At 36.6% G+C, this 18,911-nt stretch overlaps 1 protein-coding gene across 3 annotated transcripts in view; it reads left to right on the top strand.

Moving 5' to 3' along the window:
- GRID1 (glutamate ionotropic receptor delta type subunit 1) overlaps window positions 1-18,911 on the top strand; it is a 1,107,390-nt gene that overhangs the window by 372,660 nt on the left and 715,819 nt on the right. The gene's annotated exons all lie outside the window — the stretch shown is intronic.

Here is an 18,911-nt window from a genome sequence, read left to right as displayed (position 1 = left end):
TATATGTACACACATACATACATGCAAATACATCTATATCTACATTACATATATCTATATAAATTTATACCTGTGTATATATAGTGATATACTTGCATATGTATATTATGCACATGTACCTTTATGTATATATGTATATATGTATACAAATATGTGTACACACACACACACATACACACACACACACACACACACACACACATATATAATGTATATATGGGTAGGTTATACTAAAACATCTGTATAGCTGTGTAGTCACTTCCAGTTCAATTCAATTCAATGAGCATTTAGCAATAGCTTTGTTTCAGGTACTCTTTTGAGGAAAAAAAAATCAAAACATCTTTGTCTTAGAGGAGCTGTGTTCCAAATTCTATGATTTTAATACTTTTTTCCCTCTAGTTCTGAAATTCTATGGTTTATCAGGTAGATAGAGCTACATTAATCCTGAAGAATTAGCTGTGACTTTTCTGCTTCAGGTTTTGGTTTCCCTCTCTATAAAATTGGAGGTAGCATGGGACGGGGGTGAACCACCCAGGTTAGAGTCAGGGAGAGTTCAATTTAAGTCTGGAATCTAAAACACCCAAGAGATGTAATTATTCACTTGTACTTAGCCTCTCATATCCCTGAGACTAAGCCTAAATTACAGGTGCATTTGTGAGAATGTACCTCCTTGAGAATAGGAATTATTTTATTCTTCACAGTACCTAGCACAGTGTCTGGCACATTTAACAGGAGCTAAGTAAGTACTTAGTGATTGACTAACTCATATTTTTAGAAGTGATTTTTATACTGGTAGGTCTCCACAGAGATGACATTATGGATCCCTTTAAGAAAAAAAAATGGGGGGAACTATAAGGATAACAATATCTGTTTTTTTCAATATACATCTGAGTGAAATACTACTGAGAAAATGTCATTCCATCAAGGCATGTTTTTCCATGTTTGTTTCTTGGGGTGTTCAATACATCAATATAAACAAACAGAATCATTAAATGTCAAGTGAGCAAAACAGAAGGAAGTGAGGTCCAGTTATTGAGATTTTCTCTCAGTTTTTTTTTTCCCTTCAGACTCTGAAGATGCTTCAAGTACCTTGAAAATTTTGGAGAAGAAAAGGGATGTAACTAAGAATGACGTCTCTGCTAGTCCTCTCCAACAGAATCACAGAATGATATAACTATAAGGAAGACTTAGAGATAATTTTGTCCAATCTCTAAATTATGCATATGGAGAAACTGAGTCCCCAAAAAAGGAACACGAATTCACAGTGAGTTAGTGACAGATCCAGGACCAGAAGCTATATCTACTTTCAACTTATCCTGCACTCTTCTTTACATACCATTTTGTCTTTCTCCAAGTCACTTAGCACTGCAGCATGGATTTCTAGGCTTGGAAAGCTCTATAGGATCTCTCTCTCTCTCTCTGTAGGAAAGATGAAAGAATCTTACTGACTTCAAGAGATATTGCAACATTTCAAGTAGAATATGCAGAAATCTGGGGTTTGAAGGGATCTTAGAGATTATCTAATCCTATCTTATTATTTAACAGAAGGGGAAACTAAGGCTCAGAAAGATTATGTGATTTGCCAGTGTCACATGGCCAGGTACCAAATATTTATTGGGTACCTACTATGTATCAAGCATTGTGCTAAGTTCTAGGGTTACAAAAAGAGGCAAAAGACATTAAATGCTATCAAAATAAATGATTGAAGTGAGATTTGAATTCAATTTTTTTTTTATCACAGATTCAATATTTTTTTTCCATTGCAACACTCTGCTTTTCACTGAAACATACATAAATGTGTACAGAAAGGAGAACATATGAATGTAATCATTACTTCTCAACACTGCATGAGATTAATTATAGAAGACTGTAGGGAAGAGATGAATGACCAACCTAGAGTTAAGAGCTGCTTAAAAAATAAAACAATTTGTTATTGGTGTCTTTTGTCTTAATAGCAACATCATTTCTTGAAAACAAAACCAGTGAAAACCATTCCATCATTTCAGATTGAATTCTTCCTTCATGACAAAGAAAAACAGATTTAAGTAAAAACAGCAAATAAAGAAACTTCATCTGACAATATATATAGCATTCTGTGGTAGTAGCCCTCTACCTCTTTGCTCTGAGGATGGTGATTACCTCATTCTTTGTCCTCTGGAACATTCAATGGTTTTTCAATTACTCAAAGTTCAGCTTTAAAAACAATTACCTTGCCATGTTTCTCTAAATTCCTCATAATGATAATTTCTTATTGCATAATAATATTCCATTATATTTATATGAGGAGGCAGCACGATAACTCAGTGGATAGAGTACTGAGCCTGGAGTCATTGTGACCTGAGTTCAAATCAGTTCTCAGACACCCACTAGCTGTGTGACTTTTGGCAAATCACTTAACCTCTGTTTGTATTAATCCACTGAAAAAGGAAATGGCAAAATACTCCTGTATTTTTGCCAAGAAAACTCCACAGATGTGAGGTCATGAAGAATCAGACATAGGTGAATGATAGAACATTGTATTTATGTGCCATAAGTTTTTAAAGTCATTCTCTAGTCATTTAACACTAACTTTGGTTCCAGTTCTTAGCTAGCACAGTGTTACAATGAAGATTTTATATGCAATACACATATTTTACATACTATATATATATATATATATATATAATCAAATATATTGTGTTACATTTATAATAGATATAGTATGCATAAATAATACACATATGTGATATAAAAATCTTCATTGTAACAGTGATATATACACACATGTATGTGCACATATATGTATTTATATTTGTGTTTATTAGACTTTGATTTCTGTCTTTGATTTTCTTAGAACATAATATGACCAGTAATAGGGAGGTTAAATCAAAGGATAGTGACACTTTTTTTTTTCTTGGAAGTGACAGTTGTTTTCTTGAAGGAAGTGACTTGATGAAATAGTTCAGTCTTCAGTAGTCAGGAGTCTTTTCCTGACGTATCCTTGAAGTATCCAGCCAGGTAATAAGTTGGGTGGGGAATTTATCAGGTCTCAGAATTTTACTAGATAACCTTCTGAAAACAGATACCAGTTGGGGGAAAGCCTTTTTTTGCTTGAAAATATTGTGTGTATCACCAGGCTAGTCATCCACACTCTTTGGCCAGTTTCCTCTTATTTAAAATGAGAGGGTTAGACATCATGACCTCTGAGGTGCCTTCCAACCCTGAGGCTATGATATGGCACCTCTTTACTAAAACAAGGGAAATTTATTCCATTATTTGAACGGGATTGTCTCTTACAATTCCTTAGAGTTTGGTTTTCTTCTAGTGTTCTTGTCATTTACATTGTAGTAATTGTCTATATCATTCTTCTGGTTCTTCTTATTTTATCCTGCATCAGTTCAAATCCACCTTCCAGTGTTTCTCTGAATTTCTCATATTTATCACTTCTTATTTGATTTTCAGTATATTCATATGCCACAATTTATTTAACAATTTTGCCATATTGTTACTCATTCTTTGCCACTACAGAAAGTGCAATAAATATGCTGTTATATAAATATGTTGTTTTTGGATGTTTCATTTTGACTTTGACTTTCTTGGATAAATGCCTGGTAGTGAGATTGCTGGGCCAAAGAGTATGCACTGTTGAGTCATTTTTTAAAATACAATTGCAATTAGTTTTACAGAACATACCAATTTGTGCTTCATAGGATTATAGATCTAGAACAAGAAGGGGCTTGGTGTATTTATATTTCCATGGTAACTTTGATGTTGGTTATTTATTTTATTTTTGCCAACTTGTTGGATATGAGGTAGAACCTCAGAATTTATTTTGTTTTGAATTTGTTTTCCGTGACTGGTGCACAATTTTCTATGATTATAGAGAGTGGACAAATATTTTTAAAATGTTCATATTGCTCCTCTATTTATCTACTGTAGAATGGCCCTTGACCTTAAATATCTGTGTCTAGTCCTTACATACTATAACTATGAGACTTTTATTTATGATATTTGGTGGAAATATCTTTTTCCAACTTAAAACTTTCTCTTACTCTATTGACATTAATTTTCTTCATGGAAGAATTTAAAATTGTTCCTTTTGTTTTATATGATCACTTCATTGTTTGGTTAAGATTTCTTCCCCAGCTATAGTTGTAAAAGGCACTTCCTTCTGTTTCCTAATTTTTAAAGATATTGAAAAATGTTTTTTTACTAGGTATCTTTTGGATGTGGAATATGGTATAAAACACTGATATTGACCGGATTTCAGCCAAATTGCTTTTTAGTTTTCTCAGCAGTATATGTCCAATAAGAAGACCCACATTTAATAATTTATGTTCTTTGTTCAAACACCGAGCTACTATTTTTGATTGCTATTGGGTCTTTCTTGTCTAGTTTATTGAACAAAAGGTCTATTTTCTATCTTTTAATTACTGCCAAATATTTTTTCACAATCACTGCTTTATATTATTGTTTGATGTTTGGTAACACCATGCCCCGTTCATTGATATATTTGTCTTATTATTTCCCTTGAGATTCTAACCTTCTTTTTCCTCTAAATGAATTTTGCTGTTATTTTATCTAAGTCTATAAAGTATCCCCTTGGTAATTTGATTGGTATAGCACTAAAGTCATAAATTAATTTAGATAGTATCATCATTTTTTATTATATCAACCACTACCTTAATTTCATCAGTCCTGTCTTATCTGAGAGAAATTGTCTGTCTGGCATGAGAATGCTACTGGGATTCGCCTGGGCTAACATGGGCTGAAGAAAGTGGGTGCCAATAGAAGGGACTATTTATTTAAGCGGTGCTTATATGGGGGCTTCTCATTGCTCCTTCATGGGTCATATCTGACCATTGGGAACAGAATATAGAAAAGAATAATTCTGCTTTGGGAGCCATCAAAGTCAGCTTGGGCTATAAGGCAGAGATCAGGTACAGTGACATTCATGGAGTAGTAGAATTAAGGCTAAACTCATTGGCAGGAGACATGGGTTTCATTCCTACTTCTTTGCTTGCCAATTGTATTAGTATGTTACTTCACTTCCCCATCCTTCAGTTTCTTCATATATAAAATGGGGCTAATATTACTCTAATCACTACATTATAAGATACTTGTAAGGAAATTGCTTCTAAATATGAGCTTGTGTGTGTGTGTGTGTGTGTGTGTGTGAACAGTGGGAGGATTGTGGTCTTTGAGATTTGGATGTGTCTTGGATAATAGAACAACTTTGCTTCAATTTGAACAGAGCTTGCCATGATGGTGTCTGAGCAGATGTAGAGGGAGGTCATGAAAAGAATAATGTGCAAGGGGGCTTGTTGTTTTCTTTCCAAACTATTAGTACCTTAGCTACAGGATTACCTTTCATTTCCACTGTCTATATGTACTAGTTGTTATCATCTCATCTTGTTCCTTAGAATAGCTCCTTAAAAGCAAAAATTATTCTTTGCATTTCCAGAATTTAGCACAGTCTCTGGCACACAGTAGGTGTTTAATAAATTCTCATTAGCTGTGTGACAGCACTCATCCTGCCTATTGCTCCTATGAGCAGGATGCCCTTTAGTAACTGAACTTGGCAGGAGTATGGATTTTGTTCCATGATCCATGTTCCGAATATTCTGTGTGGATGGTATAACCCAGATAAAAACACTGGTTCCCACAGGTTGGTCACACTTTTAAGTAATTGCTGCACTGATGGTTACCTAGTGAGAGCATTACAATGTGAGAGCATTTTGGGTGTCGAGAAAACATCTTTCCCCACTGCAGGCAGGTGTTGGGGTAAGTGAATAGGACCCGAAAATAGCTCCAACCACAACTGAATCAGTCAGGAGGAAGCTGTGAGAAAGTGGAGCAACGAGACTGGCATCTGGCATCACTGAACCTTGACAGAAGCATTAAAACTGCCTGATTAGTGTGCATCAGCACTGGGGCTTAGGTCCCTCCTCTAACAGATAGTGGAGGTCTCAGTTTACTCTTTGTTAATTTCTGGTTTTTAGTAGCCTTTTCTTCCTTCTGATGCCATTATCTGCCATGTAGCTTTCTTTGATCCTCCCAGTGGAAAATTATTTTTTCCTCTCTACTTTTCCTGCAGTAAATTGCTAGGATTTGTCCTTTATCCTATCACCCCCTACCTTTTATTATCTTTATTATATACAAATTATAAAGGTTCTTGATAACTTTTAATGTTAGTGCATTTCCTATGAGATTTTCTCCAATTTATTTGGAATATCTCTTTTTTATTGCATACATGTTTGTATGTTGTTTCCCATAAATTGGTAGCTCCTTGAAGGAAGGCACTATATGTGCCTTTCTTTGTAGTATCCCTAGCAATCAGCACAGTTACTGGCACATGGCAAGCATATTGATTTGACTTGTTCCTTTCCTTTCCCCCCACCAATATATGAAGGAAAAAAAAAAGGAACTCCAAGCTATGAAAAGGACTGAAAAGGAAGTAAAAGAAATGATCTTCAAATATTTGAGGGGTTGTGATATGGAATTTTTTTTGTCCCAGTGGACAGAACTATGAATAAGGTGTAAAAGCTACAGAGAGGAATATTTTGGTTTTATGTTCAGAAAAATTTCCCTACCTAAAGTGGTTCCAAAATGGACTAGGTTGCTTTAGAAGCTAATGAATTTCTCATCATTTGGAATCCTTAAGTACAGGTTGAATCCCTACCTGACAGGGATGACATAGAAAGGAGTCCAGTATAGGTTTAAGTAGGAGTAGCCACTACTATTCTTGCCTCCCTCCCTTCCTCTTTCTCTTCCTTCCTTCCTTCCTTCCTTCCTTCCTTCCTTCCTTCCTTCCTTCCTTCCTTCCTTCCTTCCTTCCTTCCTTCCTTCCTTCCTTTCTTCCTTCCTTCCCTTCCTTCCCTCCTTCCTTTATTTCTTCCTCTCTCCCTTCCCCTCCCCTCTCTTTTTCTCTTTCTTTCTGATTCATGATTTTAGGGAGCAAGAGGAAGAAAACCTTTAGACTCCTCTTCTTTCTAGATCTACTTATACATAAATCTTCAGAAATTCTGGAACAGGAACTAGAGTCTTTTGAAATTAATTTTTCTCAAATAACAAATATTTATTTTCTCTTTTTCATAACTCATCTATGAGGGGAAAAAAGAAAAAAAACCCTATTACAAATATGCGAAATCTAACAAAACAAATTCTCCATTTGTCATGTTCATATATATAATATATATACACACACATACACACATATACACATAACATTTTTATGTATGTGTGCATGTTTTTACACACATATGACTGCTCTGGCTAGAGACATGTTTAGGACCTGGCTTTGGATGTCCTGATAGGGCATAACCATATCCCTGGGGTATGTAAGTGGGAAGCTATGGTCTGTTCTCAGGAAGATGAATCCTGGTAGAGTTTTCAGATAAGATTGAACTCATTACACCTCTATCAAAAGGATACTGCTTCAAGGGATCTATGTCGTTGGTTCTTAAGACAAATTAAACTACATCAGGGCTAAAATATCTCCTGTGTACTCACTGTAGATAATGATAGACCATTGTCAGGGTATGTGCTCTCTCTAAATTCTGTGGGTAAACAAGACCCACCATCTCTCAGATGATCATGGAATGGAGCACTTTGCCAGGGCTTAGGTGCTCCTAAATTCCTTTAGACAGAGGAATCCCTTCATGGATTAAAGCCATTTTCTACCACATTCTTATGGGGGGCAGAGTTCCTCCGAGGTTCAGATCTCCCCTGAACTTTCACTGTCCAATACATCTCCCATGTCAGTATAAAGAGGCCTATTTTCTTGAGTGTCTTAAAATCAAAAGTCTACAGTTGTAAGGAATTTCAATGGTTATCTAGCCTAATCCCTCAATTTTATAGATAAAGAAGCTCAATTTCAGAGCAATAAATTACCCAAAATTTCCTTCCTAGTATGTGGTAGAGCTAGAATTCCAAGATAACTTTCAACTACAAATCAAGTGTACTTCCCACTGCAGCCTAGACTTTAGTCCAACCTATATCTTAGAGAGGGCAGGGTTTAGACTGGAGAATGGGTCTTGGGACTCATAAAGCTGTCTTCATGGGAAGTTGAAGCTCAGTGGATCTGTGCAAAGTGCTGTCACTGTCCTAGGGTCACCTTCAACTTGTCCCCATATTATTATATGATGCAGTTCAAGCTGGTTTCCCATTCATAGGCATTGGAGTGAATCCAAGGAAGATGTAGCAGAATCATTGAGATATCATCCACATTCTGGAGACCAGGAAATCATTAATTACCCTACATTAATCATCATACCCTGCCTCACCTCTCTGAAAATGCTTTTCTTCTAAAAATGCCCAGTGATGTTTTGGTGAGCTTAAAGACAAAAAGTGGTGAGCTGGGGCACTTGGGTCAACACATGAGAAAGAAAATTTAGGGGCTCTGGCAGTGGATGGAGGCTTACTGCCTGCAGGAGTCCAGCCTTTTGGTCAATCACAAAAGTTCTGAAGTAGCAATGCGTTTTTGAGCCTAGCAGACTTAATGTCTTGGGAGGAGACAGTTTAGATTCTTGGGTTCATGTTTTGCTACTGGTGAAGGTAAAAGGATTTGAGCCAGTATGTCCTCCACATCTACCCTCATGACTTTCTTTTGTTTAGAACTTATTTGGATCTAAGGGGGCTCTGGAGAATTAAACTTTCCTCCCTGAGTTCTTGCATATAGGGAAAATTTAGACTATTATGTGGTCTGGGGCCTCTGAGAATGAGGTTCATTGAATTTAGGTCTGGACTATAAAAATCAAGAGATGGGATCTCTGATTGCCAGTAACTCTGATTTTCCTTCCCCTTCATGAAAGATTTAAATTTATAGCCTTAAGACTCCTTGGACAGCACCATCCCGTTAAGTTTTTAAGGAGAATTTGTCTATCACTCTGTCCCCAGCCTCCACTCTAACTTGGGGCTTTGTAATCTGTTCTGCTGTAAAGAAACTTCCCTCAAACATAAAAGTATGGCATGTGATGCTCAAGTCCAGTCAGCCTTATTTGGGGTCTTCACCAGGAACTGTCTGAAAGGCAAAAGGCTTATGCTACATATGAATCAATAGAAAAAAGGGTATATTTTGCATGGAGAATATGAGACCAGTGGTGGAGTGAGTGGGAAAGGAAATGCATGTTAGGGATCTTTAAGTAACCAGAGAATTGAATTTTGGAAGATAAAGGTTTGTCTAAAAAGCTGATTTAGGAGCAAAGAGGGGAAATTGCTGGGAGTCAAACTTAAGAATGTCTGAGTTAAAAGCTGCTCTCAGTTCCCAACTGGACCACCATGTTAAAATCATGAATACACAAGAATCCCTTCAACAAGCTCAACAAGTAGAAATTTGGCTTTAGTTGGAGAGATCATCTGTTCTTGCTCTCCCTCTCAAACTCCCCTTGATATAACTACTTCTGAAACTTATTATTTTTATAATTATTCTGCATAAACTTATTCCCAAAGTCTTAGTGCCGTTTTAAGCTACTAAAGCAGAATAGAAAAACATAGCTACTACAGCTTAAAACGGCACCAAGACTTTTGGGACACCTTGTGTATATCCTTCCTGTCTGTTCTGTTAAAACAATCCTTTTGGTGTAAGAATTGTTTATTTCATTATATTTGTTTTACCAGCACCCAAAATAGTATCTAGCTGAGAGTAAGTAGTTTGATTGGCTGATTGGAGATCCCTAGTAATAAGAAGCTTTTATCATGGCCCTTTCTACTTTGGGCTTTCTTTTCACATTAGGTGGTTTTCAATTACAACAAGCCTTACCTTGTGTCAGGGCAACTTCCAGTCCTTGACCCTAATTCTGATCGCTAGGATCAATCAGAGTAAATTTGAATCTTCTTCCTTGTCATTCCTTAAAGAGCATCAAGGTAGCTATTAATGCTCCCCCAAGTCTTCTCTTCCTAAGTCTAGCTATCCCTAATTTCTTTCACCACATCACTCATGGCAACCTCCAGTCTCTTCATTCTAGTTACGGCTTTCTGAATAGGTTACGGGTGATCTGTGTCTTTGCTGCTTTAAGATAGGCCTAAAAATTCAGCTGATGGCCTCCCCCAATAAACCAAAGATCATAAGATCATAGAATTTACTGGTTATGTTACTTGTCTTTCCTTTCTTAGAAGAGCTCAACTCCCCTGAACCACTAATGCCTTCCACCTCAACTTTATACAGAACTGTTGTATTTATTCTCTTTGTATTTTTTCTGTATATATTTATAAATGTCCTTGTTTTCTCCCTTGTTAGAATGTGTGTAGAGAGAGTTCTATTTGTTATATTTCTATTCTCAGTATTCAGCACAGTGTTGACATATAGGTGCTTAATAAGTGGTAATTGATTAATGTGTGTGTGTGTGTGTGTGTGTGTGTTTATGTACCAGAGACATTTGTTGTAGGTAGCACTTGTGCTTGGCCCGCTGTAGTAGCTCTTACCTATACACATTAAATGATGAAAAGAACTCTAACAATTTTTTAATTAAACCTTTTTGATTTTCAAAACATATGCATGGATATTTTTCTTTTTTTTAAATTTTTATTTAATAATTACTTTATATTGACAGAATCCATGCCAGGGTAATTTTTTTTTACAACATTATCCCTTGCACTCATTTCTGTTCTGATTTTTCCCCTCCCTCCCTCCACCCCCTCCCCTAGATGGCAAGCAGTCCTATATATGTTGGATATGTTGCAGTATATCCTAGATACAATATATGTTTGCAGAACCGAACAGTTCTCTTGTTGCAGAGGGAGAATTGGATTCAGAAGGTAAAAGTAACCTGGGAAGAAAAACAAAAATGCAGATAGTTCACATTCGTTTCCCAGTGTTCTTTCTTTGGGTGTAGCTGCTTCTGTTCGTCATTTATCAATTGAAACTTAGTTAGGTCTCTTTGTCAAAGAAATCCACTTCCATCAAAATATGTCCTCATACAATATCGTTGTTGAAGTGTATAATGATCTCCTAGTTCTGCTCATTTCACTTAGCATCAGTTCATGTAAGTCTCGCCAGTCCTCTCTGTATTCATCCTGCTGGTCATTTCTTACAGAACAATAATATTTCATAACATTCATATACCACAATTTACCCAGCCATTCTCCAATTGATGGGCATCCATTCATTTTCCAGTTTCTAGCCACTACAAATAGGGCTGCCACAAACATTTTGGCACATACAGGTCCCTTTCCCTTCTTTAGTATTTCTTTGGGATATAAGCCCAGTAGAAACACTGCTGGGTCAAAGGGTATGCACAATTTGATAACTTTTTGGGCATAATTCCAGATTGCTCTCCAGAATGGTTGGATTCATTCACAACTCCACCAACAATGCATTAGTGTCCCAGTTTTCCCGCATCCCCTCCAACATTCATCATTATTTTTTCCTGTCATCTTAGCCAATCTGACAGGTGTGTAGTGGTATCTCAGAGTTGTCTTAATTTGCATTTCTCTGATCAATAATGATTTGGAACACTCTTTCATATGAGTGGTAATAGTTTCAATTTCATCTTCTGAAAATTGTCTGTTCATATCCTTTGACCATTTATCAATTGGAGAATGGCTTGATTTCTTATAAATTTGAGTCAGTTCTCTATATATTTTGGAAATGAGGCCTTTATCAGAACCTTTAACTGTGAAGATGTTTTCCCAATTTGTTGCTTCCCTTCTAATCTTGTTTGCATTAGTTTTGTTTGTACAAAGGCTTTTTAATTTGAAGTAATCAAAATTTTCTATTTTGTGATCAGTAATGGTCTCTAGTTCATCTTTGGTCACAAATTTCTTTCTCCTCCACAAGTCTGAGAGATAAACTATCCTGTGTTCCTCTAATTTATTTATAATCTCGTTCTTTATGCCTAGGTCATGGACCCATTTTGATCTTATCTTGGTATATGGTGTTAAGTGTGGGTCCATGCATGGATATTTTTCAACATTAACCCTTGTAAACCCTGTGTTCCAATTCTCCCCCTCTTTCCCAGCCCCTCCTCTAGATAGCAAGTAATCCAATATGTGTTAACCAAGGTAAAAATATATGTTAAATCCAAGATATGCATATGTATTTATACAATTCTCTTGCTACACAAGAAAAATCTAATCAAACCAGAAAAAAATGAGAAAAAATAAAATGCAAGCAAACAACAACAAAAAGAGTGCGAATGCCATGTTGTGATCCACACTCAGCTCCCACAGTCCTCTCTCTGGGTGTAGATGGAGAGCTCTAACAATGAAGTTGATCAGATGCTGCTGTTCTGATTGCTGTTGATCAGAGCTTACTTCTATTTGCCATCCTGGGATGTCAGGCATTTGTAATTCAGGCCATTTAACAATCTGACACAGGCTTTGATGTTTGACCTTTGGACTTTGACATCTCACTCCCTGATACTCCAGATCTTTACATCTAGTCTTTTGACTCTCTGCTTCCAGAACTACTGACCATCACTTGGACTTTTCGGAAACTCTGTTTAACTCTCTGATCCCCCACTTTAATGCCCAGCTCTCCCCTAGATTTTAGTTTCTGGCTCAGTGATGCCCTGTGTAGAATGCCAGCTGTTTCTGGGACCTTGTGGGCTTCAGGATCTGTCCCTGGGATCGCACAGACCTTAGTTCCTACCTTTGGTCCCCTGAGTGTCTGAATAAAGCTCTATAATACTCAGTCTTTGACATCTGGCCTTATAGTGCCCTGAATCATAGTGTCTTCTTTCTGAGCATGTAAACATTCTATTCTATCATCTCTGAGAAAAAGTATTCTTAACCTCTTTATTCTTCAGTTTAGAGCAATGGGATCTAAATCTGGGGTCTACAGGGAGTCCATGGACTTTTAAAAAATTAAAACTATTTCAATAAATTGATTTCCTTTAAAATATTATATATTTTATTTTATGCATTTAAAAACATTATTTTAAGAAAGGCTCCATAGGCTTCACCAAATATCTAAAGGGATTCCTCTCTCTCTCTTTCTCTCTGTGTGTGTCTCTGTCTGTCTCTGTCTGTCTCTGTCTGTCTGTCTCTCTGTCTCTCTCTCTTTCTCTCTGTCTCTCTCTCCCTCTCTCTGTCTCTCTGTCTCTGTCTTTGTATGTCTCTGTCTCTCTTTTTCTGTTTTTTTACACACACACACACTCACACAAAAAGACCCTCTGTCTTAGAGCATCAACATTACAATGATGGGATGGAATAAGGAGGTGTCCAGAATCCTTTCTTTTCTGAAGTTACTTGTAACCTCACAGATTTATTATCTAGTCTTTTGGGCTACCACATCCATTAAATTTGTTAAAGGAAAAGAAATGTGAGCACAGAAAAATATAATAATATATCCAAAGTCATATTGTATTCCAGAGAATCATAGCTAAGGATAGAATTCGTAGTCATAAGTCTGGTCTGGTTAGGATCTGGGCAAACCTATGAAAAGATACCTGAGATCTCCAAGATCTGGAGGAATCGGGTGGAAGCAGAATGTCCCTTTCCCCATCGTTTTAACTGATTCATGTGTAGGGGAGTATGGACTGGCTCGATAATGGCGTTGGGCAGAAGGAAGCCTTTCCTATCCTGCAGAACTTACTTCACTGTTCCACACAGATCCTATTATCAGTAGCTGAGAATGTACCGGATGATGTGCATTGGCTGCCTTTCCCCCCTGTGGTTGATCAAAGAACAGAGACTGATTAGGAGATTTCTCAGGTATTGGGACATTATGTCTCCCCCAAGCTCATCCAGAGGTACCTAAAGCTTTTAATGAGCTGCGAGATCCCTAGATTTCTCATTGGAAAATTCACAGGAAGCTGATAAAAGCTGTCGCTCCAGACTCCAATGGAAGATAAGCTACTTGTAGCTTAGCATGATCCACAGAATGTGATCTTGCTGCCCCTACTGCCTTCCTGAAGTAAAACTTGCTTTACGAGAGAATTATTAGGACGGATGCAGTTTTAATCAATGCTCCACTCTGAGAACATTTCCCATTAACAGCCCCTGGCACACCCGTCTGATTGGTTGAGCTTCAGTGGAGAGTGATCTAATTAATAAGGTACATTGTATTATTATGGCATTAGCGTAAATTCAACTAATAAATACTTTTTTTCCAGATGAAATGAGTGAGCTTAATTGCTAGGAAACCTATGGAGAACTTAGACAATAACTTTTTCCCTGACTACTGTTTGGGTTTTGTTCCACCATTTAATTACAAAGCAAATGTACTTTGGGGTGTGTTAATTGTAATGTTTGCCAGAAGATTAAAGTTCATTAAACTCTGAAGTTCACTTAACCATCCATCATCTTCCAGATTTCTCCTTCTCTGTGAAATGTTACTTGCTTCAGGAGCATGTAGAGAAACAAACAAACCCTTCACAAGAATACAACAACAAAGCAAAATAAAATAATGGAGGTGTTGGTCCTTCCCACACATGCACTGTTGTCTCATGGGTTTCATAGTTTAGTTTTCCAGAAAGGAAAAATAGGTCAAACTCAGGAGATTTTTTTTTCTTCCCACAATATGACACAATGATCCCATTAGAAGATAAATTATATGGTGCAATGGATAGAATGCCAGACTTAGAGTCAAGAAAATCTGAATTCAAATATAGTCTTAGACACTTCTTAGCAATTCCTTATCCCCTCATTGCCTCAGTTTCCTCATCTGTAAAATGGGAAAAATAATAAGCATTTCCTTTATAGGGTTTTTGTGAGGATCAGATGAAATGATAATTGTGAAGCAATTTATTATTATTTAAATATTATTGTTATTACTTGTTATTATATATTATTAATTGCATTTAGGGATCCTGGTAAAGCCATGTAAGTTTTGATGTCCACTGTGTTCCATAACATCAGCAAGTACATCATAGATATAGAGGAAACAGATGAAACATGGCAGGGATTTCGTAGAGGAGAATTTGGGAGGAAATGGATTTGGATTTAGGAGGTCTGCTTTTATGGAAAAATTTCTCAATTAGATGAGTATAAGCAAGTTGTTCTATTTCTCTGAAGGTCAGTTTTCTAATCTTTTAAATGAGAATAATGACATTTACACTACCTTTCTCTAAGGGATATTGTGAAAAGAAAAGACTTTTTAAACCTTATATAAGGTTTCTAGATGTGAGTATTTATTATATGAAAGTACCAAAGTGCTCAAACTTAAAGACTCATTGGTCTTTACTGTATTGGGAAGAGTCAGTGTGGTGTGTGGGAGTAGGAATACCAATGAATTTCATCCTAGTTACTCACCAGCTATGTGATTCTAGAAAAAGTAATCCATCTCCATGTACCTCAGCTTCCTTAACTTTAAAATGGGGATAACCTTTAAAGGTTTTTATCAGGATTAAATGAGATAATGTACTTAAAGTGTTTTTATGAAACCTAAAGTCCCACTGAAACATCAGGCATTATTTCTCTCTTAAATTGAATTAAAATATTTTCTTTTCCTTGAAAGAATTATACACTTACTTTTTCTTTCTCTGGAGAGGATAGGGATGGGTTTTAGACTTGTTTATATCTGAAAATATACAGCAAATACTTTATTTCCCATGAAAGAGAAAAAGAAAAAAATAACTTTTTATAGGCTTAAGTACTCAGTAGCTGGCAGATCTTTGAAGCATAGAATAGTAGCATTGGAAGGAACCTGAGAATAGTGACATAAAATCATCACTGCACTTGAAATCAGAGGACTTGAGTTTGAATCATCTCTATGCTTTTTAATGCCTCTGGCTTTGGACATGTTTAACCTCTTGGACCCTCAATTTCTTCATTTGTAAAATGAATTTTAAGATCTTTTTGAACTCTGAGTTTCATAAACTTGCATTTTATATAAAGGAGCAAAAGAAGGCTGGGGAAAGTACAATTATTTGTCCGAGTGGTTTTGGGACTCAACTCCAAGTCTTCAGACTAGGAGTTTAAAAATCACTTTGGGGGCAGCTAGGTGGCACAGTGGATAGATCACCAGCCCTGAAGTCAGGAGGACCTGAGTTCAAATCTGAACATAGACACTTAACATTTCCTAGCTGTGTGATTCTGGGCAAGTCACTTAACTTCAATTGCCTCAGTAAAAAAAAAAAAAGAAAATGAAATGAAAAAAAAATCACTTTGGCTAATATTTATCTGTTTGTCTATGTATCTATGTATCTATCCATCTATCATCTATCAATAATTTTTTTTTAATTTTTTATTTAATAATTACTTTATATTGACACTCGTTTCTGTTCCGATTTTTTTTCCCCTCCCTCCCTCCACCCCCTCCCCTAGATGGCAAGCAGTCCTTTATATGTTGGATATGTTGCAGTATATCCTAGATACAATATATGTTTGCAGAACCGAATAGTTCTCTTGTTGCATAGGGAGAATTGGATTCAGAAGGTATAAATAACCCGGAAGAAAAACAAAAATGCAGATAGTTCACATTCGTTTCCCAGTGTTCTTTCTTTGGGTGTAGCTGCTTTTGTCTGTCATTTATCAATTGAAACTCAGTTAGGTCTCTTTGTCAAAGAAATCCACTTCCATCAAAATATGTCCTCATACAATATCGTTGTCGAAGTGTATAATGATCTCCTGGTTCTGCTCATTTCACTTAGCATCAGTTCATGTAAGTCTCGCCAGTCCTCTCTGTATTCATCCTGCTGGTCATTTCTTACAGAACAATAATCATCTATCAATAATTTTGACTAATATGTATGTATGTATCCATCTATCTGTGTATATATATACACACATATATATATATATATTTACCTATCATCTATCACTTTGGTTGTATATATAAATTATAAATACATATGTATATTTCTATCCATCTATCTTCTATCTCTATGCATCTGCTTATCCACCTATGTATGTATGTATCCATCTATCTAGCTATCATCTGTCTATATACATATATGTATGTAAATATGCACATATTTATGCACAAGCTGGATTGGGTGTTTGATTTAATTTGTTTGCACAAGATCCATACAATTTTAATAGTCTTCAATGCAAGTTGTGATTCAGTGACAGGTAATGGAAGTCAAGGTTTCAATTTGTTGAGAGGGTCTGACCATCTAGGAAAAGGAATATCATAGTTGTTCTGAATTCTGTCCTGGTCAGGCTACATCTGCTGTAGTATATTCACTTCTAGGCACCACATTTTATTTTAAGGAACCTTCAAGAGCTCAGCCAAAAGAGTTGGACTCAAGGCATGGAAATATTAGAGTGAGACTTCCCTCTAGCAGCCTCCTTACCAAATTTAGTTTTCATATCTCCAAGGAGATTTGCTAAGGGCAAACCACATAGAATGTCTTTGGTTTTGTTTTTAGGAGAGAGGGCTAATGAGGAAGATAGGTGGATGACAGGAGAACTTCCACTGAGGAGTGGGACTTTGACCTTGGATAGTTTATGATAGAGAATAATGGAGGTCACAGTCAAAATAGGACCCTTGGTGGTTGATCTAGTCCGAACTCTGCCATTGTAATAGGTTGAGCTGACTATCTCCATGTATTATTCTCCAGTGAAAGGATCAAGGAGTCAGGGACACAATTTTAGGGCTAATTAATGGTCACCAAGGGTGCAGAAATGGGATAATTGCCTTGCAGAATTTCCCTACCCACTGTGCTTTCTTAGGGAGCTGAGAACCCCTCCTCTGTTAACTGCCTCATATTTTCCCTTGAATTATCCACAGAGAACTGTACACCATACACTGGGAAAATTATCTCTACTATCCCTTGTCTATCCTCTCCTTTTAGGTACAGTGAATTTTTATGGCTCTCTTAAAAACTATTACCTTTATAAAATTAGTCAATAAGCATTTATAAAGTACTTACTCTGGACAAGAGATTGTCCTAAGCATTGACAATATCAAGAAAAGTAAAAATTGGTTCTATCTTCAAAGAAATTATATTCTAAGTGTGCTAAGTGTGTGTTCAATATAATAATAATCAAATATGAAAATCTGAATGGCCATTGGGATTTATGTCAATTTTGCTTTTCTTAAAATGCTTGTGGTGAGATTGGACTTGAGGTAGGACATCCATATTAGACTAAAAAATTCTGACCAATGTCAATGGCTAGGAAAAATTCCAGAAGACCAATGAAACATGTTACTCATCACCTCTAGAAAGATAGACAAAGAGAGAGAAAGCCAGAGACAGAGAAGGACAGAAAGAGATAAGGGGAGACAGGCAGGGAAGGAGAGAGAGAGAGAGAGAGAGAGAGAGAGAGAGAGAGAGAGAGAGAGAGAGAGAGAGAGAGAGAGAGAGAGAGAGAGAGAGAGAGAGAGAGAAAGAGAGAAGGAGGAAGGAAAGGAAAGAGAGAGAGAGAGAGAGAGAGAGAGAGAGAGAGAGAGAGAGAGAAAGAGAGAGCGAGAGATAGAGATAGAGTGTGTCACCCATAGATAGAGACAAACAGATACAGCAGATTTCAACACTGAAGTTTCATAAACCAAATTTGGATTTGTCAGTACAAATTAGCTGGTGTCCAATCTACATATTTAACTGAGAGTACAATACATTAGATGGAGAGAGAGACTATTATTTGGGGGTCATATCCTAGATGTGATTCAGTGAGCAAGTGCCATTTTTTCTTTCCAATATTCATGAATTGAAAATAAAAAAAAGAATGCTTATAGCAAAAATGAAGTCAAGCAAAACAACTTCCCGAACCGATCATGTTTAAGAATATGTCTCCTTCTATACCTCTTTCTGTTTCTCTGTTTCTGTCTCTTTCTCTTGATGGAATTCTGTCATAATGCCTATAAAAAATGAGTGCTATCCAGAAATGGAAGATGTTGTCTAGAACGAAGTGGCTCCCCCCTCATTCAAATTGTTGCCAGGTAGATCGCAGAAGGGATTCTTGTTGAGACACAAGTTGGAGTAGGTGTCTGAAGTTCCTTCATACTTAGAGATTTTCCCAGAGGCCAGTACAAGCACAAGAGCTATGGGGCATCCATAGTGCATCTGTTGAGCAGGAGCTACCATACAGAGTGAAATTTCAGTGACTTA

The sequence above is a fragment of the Antechinus flavipes genome, chromosome 2, assembly GCF_016432865.1.
Source record: "Antechinus flavipes isolate AdamAnt ecotype Samford, QLD, Australia chromosome 2, AdamAnt_v2, whole genome shotgun sequence".
In the NCBI taxonomy this organism is placed as follows: domain Eukaryota; kingdom Metazoa; phylum Chordata; class Mammalia; order Dasyuromorphia; family Dasyuridae; genus Antechinus; species Antechinus flavipes.
Note: the sequence above shows the minus strand (reverse complement) of the source record. Positions and strands in the feature narration are given on the sequence as shown.